The sequence below is a fragment of the Oreochromis niloticus genome, linkage group LG3, assembly GCF_001858045.2.
Source record: "Oreochromis niloticus isolate F11D_XX linkage group LG3, O_niloticus_UMD_NMBU, whole genome shotgun sequence".
In the NCBI taxonomy this organism is placed as follows: domain Eukaryota; kingdom Metazoa; phylum Chordata; class Actinopteri; order Cichliformes; family Cichlidae; genus Oreochromis; species Oreochromis niloticus.
Genome location: NC_031967.2, coordinates 22,752,442 through 22,764,733, shown reverse-complemented (window position 1 = coordinate 22,764,733; position 12,292 = coordinate 22,752,442). Strand labels below are relative to the sequence as shown.

At 45.5% G+C, this 12,292-nt stretch overlaps 1 protein-coding gene across 1 annotated transcript in view; it reads left to right on the top strand.

The window, feature by feature from the left end:
- The window catches only part of LOC106098407 (poly [ADP-ribose] polymerase 14), a 208,140-nt gene that overhangs the window by 149,131 nt on the left and 46,717 nt on the right, over positions 1 to 12,292 (top strand). The gene's annotated exons all lie outside the window — the stretch shown is intronic.

Genomic DNA, 12,292 nt, shown 5'->3' with positions numbered 1-12,292 from the left:
ATGACAGTGTGACTACCTGACAGAAAATGACAATGAGACCTCATTTTTGCACAGATTTGGCCTTTTGCTCAGATGTAAAACAGCCCGTTTCAGTTTAAGCGTTGTTTTCAATAAATTGTATGCTCAAAATGTTTTTTTGTCTCACTCTCGTTTCTTCTCGTTGCATGTTGAAGCACTACTTGGAACCTTGTGAAGATCCAACCATGCAAAATATGATTTTTTGCCATTTTTCAAGATGTCTTAAACCTTTGATCAGGACTGTACGTTGATTCATGGTTTTCTTCTGTTTTTGATGTGGTACAGAATATATTTAAGGCAGTTATCTGCTATAAAAAGCCAGGCCAGGAAAATCTCCTTCATTTTGTCTGTGTTTTATCCTCAGTTACTTTGACACAAAGGCATCTGCTGTGATGCTTACACGTCTGATGAAATCTCAAAAGTGTCAGCTCTGTTTTTATACATAGATATAAAAATAAGGATACGTACTGATAAATGATCATATTTATAATATTTCTTACTGTCTGAGTCAACACTGAATTGGGGATTAAACTGAATCAGGACATTGTGAATTGGAATGTAATCGGTTATAGAAATCGAATTTGATACCCAGCCCTAGGACACAGGTTTGGTTCAATAATGACGATGAGCCTTTCACAATATGCGTACTTGTGAGTACTTGAGTTCCAAGTACTGTTCCAATTCAAAGTACGCATCAAGTCGACAACCCGAAAAATTCCCGGATGTGTTCTCGTTCTGCCCGTTTTATCGAGCATGCACCGGTGGTGACTTGTGTGTACTTGGTACAGCTAAATATCCCAGAATGGATTTCGTCCAAAACTCAAACGCGGCAATGGTGGAGAAGCGCTTCTAAAAACTTTTAAATATTACTCTTTCTGGGTCACAAAATACATTTTAAGTTATTTTCAGGTGAGAATGTAGCTGTGTAAACTTCAAATATCAGCTTGATTTATTAAGGTATCATATATTTGTAAAAGTGCTCCGACATTTTCAGAGACTTCTGTTACCCACCAGTTCGATAGCAGACTGGGAGGTCAAGGATCACTAGAGCCGGCGACAACAGCGGACTCCCACACATCGTTTTCAACCCCCCCGCTGTCTTTCGCTATTGAGGTTAAATGTGATATATAAGTCTCTTAGATAACTTCGAAATGTTAATGTTTGGTTTATTTTAGTGTTTTATTTGTTCCTGAGTAAATCGGTTTGGCTGAGATATATTTCAATTCAGGAGGAAACATTTTCACCGGGAACAAAAACAGCATGTTAATACATGGAGATTCTGAAGGCTGCTTCAAAATGATCAGATTATATTTTAAATATTTGTTCAGTTCTCTTCCAAACCCCAGCAGCTGTCTGTTGTAATTTTTGAGTGTCAACTAAAATAAAAATAAAAGCGTTCTAACATCTCACCTGTTTGTTTTTATTCACGCTTACATGTACACTATTTTTATTAATAGAGAGATTTTGTTACTGAGGTTAAAGATGATATATAAGTCAATTAGATAACTTCTAAATCATGTTTGGTTCATTTCAATGTTTTATTTATTCCTGAGTAAATCGGTTTGGCTGAGATTAAAGTTAAGCTTCATAACATATCAATCACAAATTAAGAGGGGACGGCAGTAAAAACTCCGGACCTGTGACATCATCAAGTACACCGGTGTTCCAATTATACAAATCGCGAGTCTGTACTCGCGTTCTCGGCAAGTTCGTACTCCTGTGCGTTCTTGGACTCGCGTACTTGCGAAATGAGAAAGGGCCATTTAGTGGGTTTCCTGTGGAGGCCTCAGGCTGGTGACCTTTTCAGGGTCTTCCTGCCTCTCCCCCTATGGTAGCTGGGATGGGCTCCAGCTCCCATGCAGATGGATGGATGGATGGGTTCTTTGGAAATATTTTTGTTGCTGTTTCAGATTTACTAAGATGTTTCTATAACATCAGATAAACTATAAAATCCAAAGTCCAAAGTCTAATTTCACTAGCTGGGCCCACATCCTTATTTTAGGTTTGACATTGTTTTAGTGGTAAAGGTAAATGGTTTGGACATGAATTGAGCTGCGGTTTGGGGAAGGCCTCGAAGGGGAATGGCGGCAGCTCCTGGGCCAGGCAGATCCCCATTTACTGAATAGAAGTGAAGAAGTTAAAGAATTGAAAAGAGGAAGGAGGCTGGGGCACATAAACGAGAATGAACAGCTTGTAGAACTGGGAGAACCTATATAGATAACTGGAAGGAGCGTGTTTGGAGGCGTGGTCCCGCTCCTGAAATTCCGATACATAATCTCCATTTGCTGTCAGGATGTATTCTGGTAAAATGTCTTTCTCAAAACTATATTAAGCCATAAATATGATTTAGAGTTATACTCTGTCAGCTGAAACACCTTGTAAAGTACCTACACAGTAGGTAGGTGAGCTGACATCAGCCCCTGACAATTTAATGTGGACTTTGTCCATTCTGGGCGTGGTCATGTAAACATAAGGAGGCAATACTTTAAAAGTAAGTAACAGTAAAAACGCACTCACAGAGCTGCACAAACAAATGTCAGACGGGCTTAAAGTTTTCATGTCAGTATAGAATTGCAGATAAAATGGATGAATATCCGTAATCCACTGTTTTTTTAAAGACATCGACTTTACAGACAGAGAGAAGGAGAAAGTGAGGAGATACTTTCAGAAAAGGCGAGACTCCGGGGGTGGCGACTGAAGAAGTCTTGAAAAACTCGGAGGAAGCATTTGTAAAATCTCTTTCAAGGAAAAGGAAGGTAGGACAGTCGGTTATTTGTAAAATATTTTTTTAGATTTGTGTTTAATTGCAGGCTGTTTCAGTGACTCCATCTATGGCTGTTTTACAGATCAAGAGAGAGTTTTGCAGAGGAAGTGTCACACCATCACTCTTCCTAGTGGAGAGGTGCGGCTGACTGTGAGCCGGACAAGTTCACCACAGACCTCTGACCAGCCGTCGCCAATCACTGGTACAGTTTACTGCCCTTTCAAACATGACTTTTGGTTACAGTAAAAACTGAGTGTCAGAGCCGAATAATGTGGCGAAATCAGTTTAAGAGGAGTGAGTTAACCTCCAGGGAAAGTTGGACAGCTGAGGACAATACTGACAAAACCAGATGATTCTAAATTATTTAAAAGCCATTGTAAGTCCTGCAAAGAATACATTTTAAATAGTAAAACTCTCTCTGTTAAAAAATACATGATCATTAAATTTTATGTCAGGGACAAATTTAGAAAACACGTTTGTTGTTTTAGAAGAATGTCAGTGTTGTATTGTATTGATTTTGTAGACAAGCAAGTAACCCATGCCATGTATGTTACTGCACTTCCATACCATCGAAGATACTGTTTTTAAAACAAAGGTGATAACAAGTCAGATGATAACACTCTCACTGTACACTTTGCAAACCTTGCTAGTACCAGACTAAAGTGATGATTTAAATCTTCGCTGTAATTTTTGTTTTTAATGTTGTGATGTTATTTGAGTTACTGTTTGGTTCCTATCAGTTTGAAGCACTCTGGCCAGTCTTCTCTGACCTCTGAGATCAACAAGACATTTTCATGCAGAGAATTGGATATTTTCTCTTTTTCGGTCCATTCTCTGTAATCCCTTGAGATGGTTGCATGGGAAAATCTCATTAGATATATATCTGAAATACTCAGAGCAGCTCATATTTATTCCTCACTCTGATGTTCAGATTGAACTTCTAAGTTGTGTAACTGGCTGATTATCCATTTGTATTAATAAGCACTTAAACAGGTGTACCTAATATAGTGGCCAGAGACTGTGTATCTGTGTGGTTTGATCAAACGAAATTTTAAATTCTTTGTGGAATCCATGGACACTGCATTCCATTAGCACACAGGTGAAATACCTGAACATCATGTTTTAAATTATTCACCAATCATTGATTCTGCTTTCATTTACATTGTTTTAGAGACAGGGTTGTAGTATCGTAGCGGGTCAGGGCTGTTTGGGGTTTTGTTTTGACAGCTATGTTCTGTTGTTCCAGGCGGCAGCGTTATGTTGCCATGGTTACTGATGTTTTTTAACGAACACCTTTTATTGCATGTAATGCACAAACACACCAACAGAGGGCAGTAATATCCCTTCAACATACATTGTAAAATTACTATTACAACACTCCCACTTAATTTTACCATGGAGTTCACTTACTAGACTGCCATTGCTTATTTCTTTCAAAAAAAAAAAAACAACAACATTATGCATCTATATCACAGTGTTACTAGAAAATAAACATTTTCTCTCTTGTTTTGAACTCACACAAAAAATGTACTGTGTCCATCTTAGACAAAACTATTATTCTACATTACAGTTATATGCTTGACATCTTAACATAAGCATAATATAGGCATGTTAAGGATAACCCTTTTTAAACTGAACACAGTCCAATCTTCTCTCTGAGATACTCAAACTTTTGTCTAGGCAGTGGTTTGGTTAAGATGTCAGCCTTCATGTTCTCTGTACAGCAGTACTTCAGCTGGATTTGTCCATTTTGCACACATTCACGAATGTAGTGGTAACGAATGTCTATGTGCTTTGTTCTTGCATGATCAACTGGATTTTTTGCGATTGCAATTGCTCCTTGATTGTCCTCCAGGATCACTGTTGCTGTGGTTTCCATTCCAAGCTCAGTTAGTAGTCGTCTTAACCAAACTCCTTCTTGTGCGGCTTGGCTCAAAGCAATATACTCAGCCTCTGCAGTTGAAAGTGCAACTGTTGCTTGTTTCTTGCTAAGCCAACTAACTGCACCTCCTGCAAGTAGAAAGATGTTTCCAGTTGTAGAACGTCGATCGTCCTGATCACCTGCCCAATCAGCATCTGAATACCCAATCAAGGTTCCTTTTTCTGTTCTTTGATATTTGAGTCCCAGGTTTAGAGTTCCTTTCAAATATCTCAGGATTCTTTTCACCGCTGTAAGGTGTGTAGTGTTTGGGTTTGCATTGAATCTTGACACCACACTCACTGCTTGTGCAATATCTGGTCGTGTGGCCATGGCAGCATACAATAAACTTCCAACCATTGACTGATACATGCTTGGGTTTACAGGTTGACTGACATCATCACTCTTTCTTAATTTGACATTTGTGTCAGCTGGAGTTACTACAGGATTGGCACTGTCCATTCCATACTTTTGTAGTATGTTTTCAATATACTGTCTCTGATGAAGCACAACATGGTTTTTGTCCTTGTCTTGGACCACTGAGATGCCCAGAATGTAGGATAGCTCACCCATGTCCTTCATTTTGTAGTGTTTCTTCAGAGTGTCCTTTAAGTTCGTCATGCTCTCTGCTGATTCTGTAATCAAAATCAGATCATCAACATACACAGCCAATATTTCCAACTCCTGACCTGTTCTAACAAACACACACTGATCTGAGGTACTCTGTGTAAAACCAATGCTTTTCATGAACTCTGTAAAAACTTTGCTCCAGCAACGTGGAGACTGCTTCAGTCCATATATTGACTTGTTTAGTTTGCACACTAGATGTTCCTGCCCAGGTTTGATGTAACCCTCTGGCTGCTCCATGTAGATTTCCTCTTCCAGGTGTCCATTCAAGAATGCAGTCACAACATCCATTTGATGCACATTTAGGTTGTTTTGCACAGCAAATGATAACAATGTACGAATTGAACCAAATCGTACAACTGGAGAGAATGTTTCATCATAGTCTGCACCATAAATCTGTGAATAACCCTTGGCAACAAGTCTGCACTTGTATCTTTCCACTTGTCCATCACTGTGATGCTTAACTTTAAAGACCCATTTTGATCCAACTGCTTTGCGATCCTTTGGTAGAGCCACTAAATCCCATGTGTCATTTTCCAGCAGTGACTCATATTCCAAATCAGCTGCTTCTTTCCACTCCTTTGCATTTGGACTTGACATAGCCTCTTCCAGTGTATTTGGTTCTGTGACACAACAGATGTTTGCATAATGATCAACTGTAGCTACATCAGCAAACTCCTCAAATCCATATCTCTTTGGAGGTCTTCTGATCCGCTGATCTCCTTTTGCAGCATCACTGGCGACAGTCTCCTCAGTACTTGTTTGTCTTTCATCCGTGTGTAGTGTCACCTCATTCCCAAAACAGAGATCATCTTCACTTTGTTTGCATTTAAACTCTGTTTCATTGAAGACCACATCTCGTCGAATCAGTATTTTTCCTTTTTGCTCATCCCACAGTTGGTAGCCTTTTGCATTGGTTGCATATCCCAGGAAACGAACTTTCACTGCCTTTTTGTCCAGCTTCTTTCTCTCTGTGTCTGGAACATGAGCATAAGCAACACAACCAAATACTTTCATATGGCTAATGTCTGGTTTTCTTCCATACCATCTCTGATAGTGTGTTTCATTCTTTAAAGCAGATGTTGGGAGCCTATTCTGTATGTAAGCTGCAGTAGCAACAGCTTCTGTCCAGAATGTGTTTGGCAACATTGCATGTGACAGCATACTTCTAGCTGATTCCACTAGAGTTCTGTTTTTTCTCTCTGCGACACCATTTTGCTGTGGTGTATGTGGTACAGTCATTTCATGGTGGATGCCTTGAGCTTTCAAATATTCTTGAAACTCTTCAGATGTGTATTCCCCACCATTGTCAGTTCTGAGTCTTATTACTCCCTGTCCACATTCATTTGAGAAGATTCTTTCAAACTCTTTGAACTTGCTCAGGACTTCTGTTTTTTCTCTTATGAAATACACTTTACAACATCTGGAGTAGTCATCAATGAAAGTTACAAAGTACTTTTTTCCTCCTAGTGACTCGGTTTGAAAAGGACCACAAACGTCACTATGCACTAATTGCAACTTACGTTTTGTTCGTATTTCTCCCACTGATTTGTAAGGTTTTCTTGATAATTTGCCCTCAACACAAGCTTCACAGAAAATGTCCTCCTCTTCATTTGTAAAGCTAACTCCTTTTACCAAGTTTTTGACTTTTTTCAGATTTGTAGTGTGACCTAGGCGCTGATGCCACATACTTGTCGGAACTGATGCAGTTGACGCTCCATGAGAAGTTGTGCAGTTTCCCTCGATATCCAGCTGATACAGTCCGTCAGATCTTTGTGTTCCCATTCCATGGAGAGCTCCATTCTTTCCCCTTATGTAGCAATGAGTCCTTTTGAACTTCACTGTGTTTCCCTTTTTGGCAGCAGCTCCCACTGAGAAAAGGTTCATTGATAATTTGGGAACATACAGCACATCATACATTGTGACATCTTTTCCATCACTAACTCTGAATGACATTTTCATTGTTATGTTGCCCAGACCTAAAGCCTCAACTACTCTGCCATCACCGAGTTTCACTGTTTGTGGTTCTGAAAACTCTTGGTAGTTCTGTAGAGCTTCTTTATTCCATGTCATGTGTTTTGACGCTCCTGAATCAATTAACCATTCTTCTTGTTGTGCATCACTTTTACATGACTCATTTACAACAAAAGCTCCCTCATGAGTCCTCTTTGTCCTTATACAGTACGCTTTTAGCCTTGTGGGTTTTGTATTTCTTTTTAATGCTTGGACAATCACGCTTGATATGCCCTTCCTTCCCACATTTGTAACATCTCCATGAGTCGGAGCTGTTTGCTCCCACTGTTTTTGATCCACTCTGTTCATTTCTATGCATCTGAGATGACATAGCTGATACACTACTGGACACAGTGGTGTTGTCAGTAAGCACTCGCTTTTGTTCCTCATTTATCAAGGCTTGTTGAACAAACTGTAGTGTCAGACTGTCCATCTTTGTCTCCAAAGCAGTAACAACAGTTGCATAGCTGGGTGGCAAACTACCTAGAAGGGTGACAATTTGATCTTCCTCTTCAATTACAGAACCTATTGCCCCTAGCTGATCAGTAAGTTCCTTCATCCTTTTTAAATGATCATTGAGATGTTCTCCTTCCTTCATTTCACACCAGAAGTACTTCTTCTTCAGAAATAGCTTGTTAGCAACAGTATCTCTTTCAAACTGTGCTTTTAGCATCTCCCATGCTTCTTTGGGGGTCTTACAGTTTGTTATCAAGTACAATTGGGGTGTACTTACATTCAGTACCAGCACTGAAAAAGCCTTTTCCTTCTTCCGTTCAAATTCAGCTCGTACTTGGGCATTAGCATCCGCAGCTAACTGCTCCGTCTCCTGTACCATACCCCACAGTCCTTTTGCCTTCAACAGGTGCTCCAGTTGAAATTTCCACGTTGCCCAATTCTCCGGTCCGCTCAGCTTGTCAATAAACAGTCTATCTTCCATTGTGAATCCCACAATCCTGTTTATGACTCCCAAAAAACGTGATAGCAGCTTCCCTTGGCGACCTCTGGGCCCATAACCTGATGTTTTTTAACGAACACCTTTTATTGCATGTAATGCACAAACACACCAACAGAGGGCAGTAATATCCCTTCAACATACATTGTAAAGTTACTATTACAACAGTTACAGGTGACGCTCTCTCTCTGCGACTGTCTGTTTCTGGGTGGAGAGAGCGCCCTTTTTTTGTTGTTACGCTAGAGCTGCGCCGAGCGGGTGTGTTAGCGTTGTGTGTTCTTCTGAGGAATGATAATAAATGGCTGTGCTCCCTGGCTAGCTGACGGGAAGCAAGACCAAACGATACCTCTGTCTCCTCCTTGTCTGAGCTCGCCACATTGGTGTCAGAACTGGGATAGCTCACCCTCGCCGGAATGGAGAGAGATATCCAGAGGCTGGAGCAAGCCGTCGAGGAGCAGCAGCCCGTCGCGGCAGACGCTAGGACAATGCTTCGTGGGCTGCCTCTGTTGACCGATACGCCGAGCCCCCGACAGCGAGCAGTGATGCCTACAACTCCAGCTAAGGTACCGAAATACAACGGGCTAACCCCGCTAGAGCCCTACCTCTCACAAGTACGGCTAGCAGCGAGGCATAGTGGCTGGAGCGACGAAGAGGCTGCTACACACCTAGCGCTAGCATTGGAAGGAGATGCACTGCAGGTACTCCTTGACCTAGCCCCGGCAGAGCAGCATGAGCTCCAGGCCCTCACCATGGCACTCGAGAGGTGATTTGGGCAGCGGCACTCCACTGATCAGAGCAGGGAGCAGCTGACCAACCGGAGCCGCCGGGCAGGGGAGAGCCTGGGCACCTTTGCAGCTGATGTATTGCTATATGCTCGTCATGGCTACCCGGAGTTCCCAGCAGCAGCCCGTGAGGAGCTTGGCCTGCATGCTTTTCTGCGAGGACTCTTTCCAGAGCTACTGCGCCAACACGTCCACCTAGCCATGCCTCGAACTCTCCATGAGGCGCTCCTTGAGGCTGAAAGGGCTGAGCTGGTGCTTGCCTCATCACCTAACCAGCAGGTGACCCCCCCAAACTATCCCCAAATCAGAGCTGCAGACTGCGACAGGGAGGGGGAGGTCGCGGAGTTATGCCAGCTGCAGCCCTCAGTGCCCCGGAGGCATCTCCGTCGACCGACCAACCGACCACTGCTACCGGTGTGATGAGCCTGGCCACGTGGTGCGCGACTGCCTGGCGCCCGCCCCGAAGACCAGAACTACGTGGCCTCAGGGAAACGAGAGGGGGAGCGGCGTAGCGAGGGGACCACCGCTCCAGCTTCCTGCCCCCCTCCAAGAACGATGCACGGTGGTGGGCCTAGTTGGGCACATCAAGGGACTCTACCTGAGCTGCTGTGTTGAGGACCAGCCCTGCCGGGCCCTGGTGGACACGAGGCCTACCATTTCCCTAATACAACCTGGTGTGCTCCCTGGAACGTCCGGTCTGCTTGTGATGGGTTGGTCGTCCACTGACACCCAGCTGATGAAGGTGACGGGGGAGAGAACTGACATGCGGGGGAAGAAACCGTTGCGGATCCGAGTGAAGGATCTGGAGCTGGTGCACGACTTCTGGCTTGCTGACATCCAAGACCAGTGCATCATCGGCCTTGATCTGCTGACCCACTGGGGGGCCTGCGTTGACACCGCGAAGCTGGCTATCACTCTTGGTACAGAGACTCTGGCCCTCCAGTGCGGTCAAAAGCAGGGAACGGAGGGGACCAGAGACCGACACGCCGGGCTTCAGGCAGCTGCCGCTCAACAGACCTCGGACGCTGGTGACTGTGGGCCATCTCTACCCGCCTCAGCCCCAGCCTCTAGGCCCGACAAACCTCCCTCGACCGAGACAACCCAAGCTGCTGATGACCTGTGGCAGCGCAGCAGCGTAGGTCTCACCGTTGACCAGCGGCAGCGGTTGAGGTGCCTCCTGGACGAGAATGTGGACATCATTGCCGCTAGTGACGAAGACTGCAGGCAGACGCAGCTGGTCCAGCACACCATCGACACCGGCTCTGCTCAGCCCATCTGTCTGCGCCCACACCAGCTGCCTTTCTCGAAACGACAGGGGGAGCGGGCCCAGGAGGCACTGTACGTGGCTACTGCTTGGGCCACAGCCAGCGGAGGGGGATGGCTCTCGTTGACCATGCAGCAGCTGAAGCGGGAGCAGGAGGCTGATGCAACATTGGTTCAGGTGGGGGCCTGGCTGGAGGTGGCACGACGCCCAGGCTGGACAGGGGCCCGAAGTGAAGGCCTACTACTCCCAGTACAACAGTCTGGAGACCCACGACGGCCTCCTATACCAGAGATGGCGGGCCCCGGTCAGGGCAAGGGTCTCCTGCAGCTGCTGGTGCCTCGGTCGCTGCAGTCGCAGGTGCTCAAGCTTGTCCACGGCTCGGTGGGGGCCGGCCACTATGGGAATGCCAAAACTCTCCGCCGTCTCAGGGGACAGTTCTACTGGCCTGGTTGTCGACGGGATGTGGAACTTCATGTGCACTGCTGTGACACCTGCACGGCACGGAAGGGCCCCACTTAACACTCCACTGCCCCCCTGGAGCAGCACCGGTTGGGGGCCCCGATGGAGAGAGTGGGAGTAGACGTCCTAGGGCCTATCTCCATCACCGAGGCAGGGAGCCGGTGCGTGTTGGTGGCCATGGACTGCTACAGGAGGTGGAGGGAGCGGCCGCGGGTGGCTCATGACTACACCCGCCAGGCCCAGGCCAGAGCCGGAGTTCAACTGAAAGGAGCCTGCGACACCAGGTGCCAAGGGGGAGCTTTCGTGCCTGGCGACAAGGTTTGGATGTACTGCCCGGTTCGCAAGAGAGGAGTGTCCCCCAAGCTCTGCAGTCACTGGCAAGGGCCGGCGGAGGTAGTGGAGCGGCTAACAGAAGTGGTGTTCTGGGTCCGCATGCCGGGCCCGGGGCGCATGGTGGTGTTGCACCAGGACCCACTCTCACCGTACCGACTGCTCGCTCCAGCAGCCGCCGGGGCAGGGGATGCTGGTGGCACCCCATGTTCTGATCCGAGTGACTCTTCCCCCGCCGGTCGAGATTGGTCGGTGCGCCAAAAGAAGACACATGGACATTTGCAGGTGGGGCCTATGTAGCGGGTCAGGGCTGTTTGGGGTTTTGTTTTGACAGCTATGTTCTGTTGTTCCAGGCGGCAGCGTTATGTTGCCATGGTTACAGGTGACGCTCTCTCTCTGCGACTGTGTGTTTCTGGGTGGAGAGAACGCCTTTTTTTTGTTGTTACGCTAGAGCTGCGCCGAGCGGGTGTGTTAGCGTTGTGTGTTCGTCTGATGAATGATAATAAATGGCTGTGCTCCCTGGCTAGCTTGCGGGAAGCAAGACCAAACGATACATAGGGATGGGTATCGTTTAGGTGTTATCCGATACCAGTACCAAACCGGTACTTTTGAAACGGTGCCGGTGCTTAAACGGTGCTCGAACCGGTGCTTAAAGAATGGAGAACACAAAATTGGTCCAAAAACCTCTCATGTTCAGCTGTTTTTTTGTAAAAAGATAACAATGTTAGCCTTTTCTGCAGCTATAGGGGATTTATGGTATCACTCTTGGCTGGAAGCAGTGCTTAATCAATGGAAAAAACACAAACTTTGTCCAAAAACCTCTCATGTTTAGCTGTTTCCCACTTTTTCTATGGTCATTTTAGCCTTTTTGGCCAGGGTGAAGGGAGTATCTGCCATCAAACAAGAAGACAGCCGCATGTAACTACGACGGTGTTTGCTAGTTCACCTTACATGCATTAATTTAATAATGTGGTTAGCCTACTCAACGTAAATTACACACAGACAACATTAAGCTACTCACCCAGAGAAGAACTGCTGCTGCTGCCATCATCATCCGTCATCATTTCTGCTACGCTGGCAGGGCTAGGGGCCAGGACTCTACTCTTCGGGTTTTTGGGGGATGTTGGTAACTCCGGGTCCGATAACTGGCAACCCACCCGCAGTA